Here is a 6,218-nt window from a genome sequence, read left to right as displayed (position 1 = left end):
TGAGTATTTATATGTGTAAAAGAAATTCAAAGTACTAATTATTGAAAGTGTTTGAAATTAGCCCTCAAAAATATTTTTCTATATTTATTATTCTATGTGATTCTACATATTTAAATATGTATATGTATATGTATATGTATATATTGTACATTTCTTCTTGCGTAAAGTATTAATTAGCTATTTACAGATTGTTGAGTTTGAAAATTATTTATTTCAGTTATTTTCTGTATTCTGAACATAATAATTGCATCACGAAATTCTATTTATGATCGTTAGGGATTCTCCAATATATTTGAGTTATTTAAAATATTGCATGTTTTGACTAAAATAAAATTTTTAGAATTATATTTAAATTTTATATTAATTAAAATATTAATTGTTTTAGATATTCGGATTATATCAGAATTTTCTTTGAGAAAAATATTATTCCTCAATGCCATTCTCCCAAATTTTAATTCTATGATATGAAGAGCGCATCATATTTATTAAATTCTACACAAAAGTTTCATTTGAAATCTAAACAAATTTGAGTATCTAACGAGTTTAATCTTCCTCTTAACTAAACTGAATTTCTACATATAGTGCATCAACAATGTTTCTGTACTCTTTGAATTGAGTATAAAAAAAAAGAAAAGAAAGAAGAGAAAAGGGCATTCTGATAGCATAAATTTATATTGAGTACGCATATATTTTAACAAATAGTAATACAGCCACGTCAAGCCGAAAAAAGGGAGAAATTAAAGAATGAAGAGTAGAACTAGCACAGAAAATTTAAAATATTGAGGTGAAGATTAATTTAAAGAAAATCATAACACAAAGTAATCTAAGTACATGAATGTACGTGACTTGACGACTATATCTGTGAGGATGACAGCTACAACTATTATGATGACTACAACTATTTAGACGATGATTATGACAACTAAGAAACTAACAACATATCTCTATGGTGGAATTTAATTCGTTATTTAAAGTACATCCCCAATAACACCTAAAAAATTCAAAATCAAATATCATAATTCTCAATTTCTAAGGGTAATTAAACACACTGGACCATACCAATCCATTATTCTGGTAGTTCTTACATGTGGATGGCACCATCATCTCTACCTGTTCCCCGTTCAACCTAAAATAACGCTGTTGCTGTGCTTGAGGATTCATCCCATAAACGAACTATATTTGCAACTGCCGCAGCATCTGCACTGTAGAATCCTCTTTGATTTGAGTGAAAGTCTCACCAGGACCCTTCATCACTCCTTTATCTGTCGCCCCCTGAGGCTGAGGTGACTTGCTGAGTGTTTCCATGCTCTTTTGGATTTCTTTGAGGTGTCGTTTGATGAGCCAACCCAAATCGTTGAGATCAATAATGTTGAGTTGGTGGAGGGACTTCCCAGTAAGACTTTGGAACATGATATCCGTTATCTCCTTTTTGTGATTATCGTTGCGCTGCTTCTTCAGTGGTCGATTGCTTTAGTGATCCTCTGGCATAGGAAGCTCTCCTGATTCACCATCTTCTTGTTCTGCGCCATCTCAGGCATCCTCTTAAAGTCAGCAAGCACATGTTGGGCTTCGAGAAGGGATGGCCAAATATCTGGTTGCGAGTTATAAGGGCTGTAAATGATTGTACAGGCTTTGACATCGCAAAGAGTGCTAAGTTCACTCACTTTCTTCATCAGCCCCTTCTTCCTTTTCTTGAATGTGGCTTTTCTTGCAGAGTTGTTAGTGATATAAGCAAGCTTAACCTTCTTTCTAGTCATGGTATTTTGTCATGTGTGCCCAAGGGGCGGGAGGGGGTATATATAAAACGACACGACGGTAGAGTAGCCATTATTAAGGAATAGGGGCGGAGTATTTTAATATGGAAGAATATACCATGTAAGGTAGGATGTGGTGCATTCTAAAACTGCAAGTGGAATGCCCAAATTATCTCCAAAAATGTTATTTCTTTAATAGGGGATATGGAAAAATCTTTTGATTTAGGGTAATGTAATTGAAAAAATTTAATTAGTAAATTGTTGTAAGGCTGCATTTATATAAAATTATTCAATTGTGGCCATCCCTTTTAATTAAAAACTATTGCTTCACTGTAATGCATGCATCTACCTACTCTCTCCTGCATTATCTTCAACATGAAGTCAATTATACATGGCAACCACACACACAAATATTATCTCTTAACCGTCAACTAATATGGCCATCACCTTATAATCCAACTTAATTGTATGTCTTGATGTCTTACAGTTACCGCCATTTTATTTTTTAATTATTTTTAAAAAAATTACAAAAACCATAGATATCTTTTTTTTCTATATCAGAGTTCACATTACATACTAACAATAATTTAAATTTATACTTTTAAAAGTCAATGGTATTAGTTAGAAAGTTGTTGAACTAATAGTTGAACTCAAAAAAATACAACAGATTAATATACCATTACCTTGTAAATTAATAAGGGATTTTGTGACATTAAAATGTTTTTTTTTTTGAATTTTTTAATGTTTGTATTTATGATAAATGTGAGAAATGTATTTGATTAAATGAATTATCTTTTGTTTTGTACTTTGACTCCTTGTTATTACTCTATCAAATATAAATAAAAATAATAGTTTTTTTTTAATGCTAAATTTCTAAAATATATTTGTTTTTACTCTCTCATGTCTTTTCTCTACTTTTACTGTTTTGATCATTATATTGTTTATATGATTTTTATTCAACTAAATTGGCTTATATATTTCACAACACAAGAACAAATATTAATCGCAATATATATCTATGTATATATATCATAACTAAGTTTTTATGGTATTAGAATACTGTTGGAGTGTAATTAGTAATTATGTTTTGCATGGAAAATTTCGAAATCTTACCAATTAAAGTTTGCATGTCGAGCAAATTAACTATAAACCAAGTACGGGCCAGATATTTGTTGTCTGATCCAGTTGATATATACATATATATATATACATGTAATATATAAGGTACCGATGGAAGGAATACATGTTAAGGTAGGTAAATATATATTGAGATGTTTGTATATGTGTATGGAAGGGTGAGCATCTAAATTTTTATGATGTATAGGTAAATATCAATAGAAAGAAAAATATCAACTAGAAAAACACAACTTTTGATGGTCTTGTTGTATCATGTCATATAATTAATTTTTTTCTTTATGAATTATATAATCAAATATATTGCAATTATAATGAATTATGTAACATATATATATAATTAATTTACATATAGATCAATTAAAATAAAAATTATTATAATTAAGCTAATTAGCTCCCTAATTATTTAATGAATCCTTTGGCATATTAACCTAGTTTCCTTCAATATAGATATGGGAATAAATTATTTCAAATTGTATACTATACATATGGTTTGATGCACTAAAATATTTTGTGTGTGTATATATTTTCTTCTATATACAATTAATGATTTAAACAAAAGATTCTGCATCCAGTATTCAATATTCAAAAAAGTGTAATACATACATATATATATACCTACATATATAATTGCTCTCCTTTTTTACTGCCTGCCTAACTCAACTTTTAGGGAGATTCATTTTTGAATTGACAATGTGGATTTGGAACTCAAGCCCACAATGTGATGAACAAGTTACAGAAATATTTATTTTTATATATACAATAAATTAGCCGCATGCAATGAACTGGATTCATAAATACTTCCTCGATTACCATCATCGTACCACAATTATATATGCGCACCTTTTCTTTTGACTCACTTTATGCATATATATATATATACGATTTGCTCTCTAGCTAATTATAATGATTTGCAAACATTTCATATGTAATCTTGTATTTGTTTTTATACTCTTCTAATATGGACACACTAATAATTAGTTCCCAAGTCACAACATAGTTTTAAAGTAACCAAAGAACTGCCTATTATCTTCTTCGATCTTCATAAGGCCTGCAAATCAAAATAAACAATACACATATATACATGCAAGAACACATTACATTTCATTCTCTATATCTATATTAAGATCTTGTATAAGTAGACAAGAAAAGTTAAATATATATACTGATAATTTTCATAATCCTCATATAGCCTTAACTACCACCAATCCCCTTCATTTCCTTTTCTTCAAAGGAAAAACTCCATGTATTAGATCCTTGATACAAGCTTGATGCCACGTTAATTCACCAGCTCAGTGAACCTGTTATAACCATAGACAACTCTAAATATCTACTCATTCTCTTAGGTATAAGTTAGAAATAAAAGAAAATGACCATATTCAACATGCTCATTAATTTACCCTCTATATTAGCATCAATTATCTCCTATAAGAAAAAGTAAAAAATTGAGAAGTGTCAAATTGAGCATCATACAATAACATAAGTAGAAAAGTAAGAACTGCATGTGTAACTTTTAATAGCGATTTAATAGGTAAACAAACAAATAGAAGAATCAGTGTAAACAAGCATTGTATGAGTTCTAATGGTACCAATACATACACACTAAATAGCCTCATTCATTGACTAGTTAGAACCAATGTTACAGCATCATAAACCCATCCAGAGGGCTAAAGAAATAGTCAAAACTAATAAAAAATTCTCCTACTCAATTTGATACTCCAAGATCAATACAATTCATTTTAAATCACTCCTTAGCAACTATCATCTCCTTATTCACCACTAGTCCAAAATCCTAGGTAAAGCTATCATAAAAGCTATATTACTCACTAAAATCACCAATACTTGTCTTCTAAAGGTCTGGATCCAATTAAGTGTTGATGCTTTCGAGATTCTTTCCCTATTTAGGCTTATTAATTCACCAAATTATTGAAGTCTCTAAGCTTGAAGTTGAGTTTAACTATAAGTGAAATCATCTTCAGTAGTTTTAATGTCAAGACTATTGATATTTTTCAAATTTGTTTCTTACTTAGCTTATCAATTCACCACGCTAAAGAGAAAGTTGTGTAAGAAGGCATACTTTTTTCTTCTAACTTTGTTTTTTATTTTATAGTATTACGTGAAAATTTTAACTTTTTAGGATGTCATCGAACAAATACGAGAAATATGAGTTGGTATTTGTTTAAATAGGAAATAAATCTCTTTACTCAAGTTGATGATGAAATAGGGCGGATGATTAGTTCAGTTTCGATAAGTGACTACGTGCTTTATTAGATATTTAGAAGATTGGGTAGTGTTTTAAGCTTTGGCAATCTTCATCAATTGACTATCTCAAACGTACATAAGCTGCAATATTCTGCCATTCACTTCCTCTTACAATTTCTAAAATGTCAAAATAGTTAATTGTTACAAGATAAATAAAAATAAATTGTTTTAGAAAGAAAAAAGTTAAAAACATAAAAATTTTAGTATAAGTACGTATATGCATATATATATAGCTAAAGCATAAACAATTATATCTAACTCATGAAAGAATTCTTTTTTGAAACGTAACTTACCTTTTGATGTATCTGTATGAGGCTATGATAGGGGATCATATAACAGATGTTTTAAGAATATGCTCTTTTCACGTTTAGCTTCTATTTTAAATCACCTATATTATCATGTAATTTTATTCTTAAATTGTGCTTTTCATTTTCCAAAGGGTGGCGATTGTGTTTTTTTGTAATTCTCTCTTTAAAAAAGAAGGAACTATCCTTATTGACAAAATTATTTTTTATTATTCAAAGAGAAAAAGGACATGCGGCTGCCATTTTATTAATAAAATTATCTTTTAATTACGGAAAAATATGTGATACTTAACCTACAGCCAAACCCTTAAAGAGCTAATTGTTTGGAATTAATTAATAGTGTTATGTATGAAATGAACTAATAGAGTAATATAATAAGATGAATAAAGATTAAGATGATGTTGTATGGCTATTTTCTTTGATAAATAAAGGTTATCTTAGTTTTTAAAAAGTTCATGATAATTAGAAAATTAAAAAGTGCTATAATAATAAACATATATATATATACTTCATTAATTATGTAAAATAGTAATGAATAGCTAAAACCTATAACGCAAACTATTTATAAGAAGATACTTTGAAATTATATTTCCTAAATATAACATCTTGAATCTTCCAGTTAAGGAAGTTAAGGGTAATTGATGCATCCCAAATTTTATGATCGATATGTATGCATGAGGGAGATCCGCATGTAGAGCAACCCTACAGGCAATCCAACATTTAAAAATATGTCCCCTAGGACTTCTGATATCACTTTTTTCAT

The 6,218-nt window shown here is 29.0% G+C and overlaps 1 pseudogene; it reads right to left on the bottom strand.

The window, feature by feature from the left end:
* Positions 1-1,173: 1,173 nt before the first annotated feature.
* LOC148268922 (agamous-like MADS-box protein AGL80 pseudogene) lies at positions 1,174-1,757 on the bottom strand (annotated as a pseudogene).
* Between the last annotated feature and the right edge of the window lie 4,461 nt (positions 1,758-6,218).

The sequence above is a fragment of the Carica papaya genome, chromosome 2 (genome assembly GCF_054855325.1).
Source record: "Carica papaya isolate Zhongbai chromosome 2, ASM5485532v1, whole genome shotgun sequence".
Taxonomy (NCBI): Eukaryota; Viridiplantae; Streptophyta; class Magnoliopsida; order Brassicales; family Caricaceae; genus Carica; species Carica papaya.
Note: the sequence above shows the minus strand (reverse complement) of the source record. Positions and strands in the feature narration are given on the sequence as shown.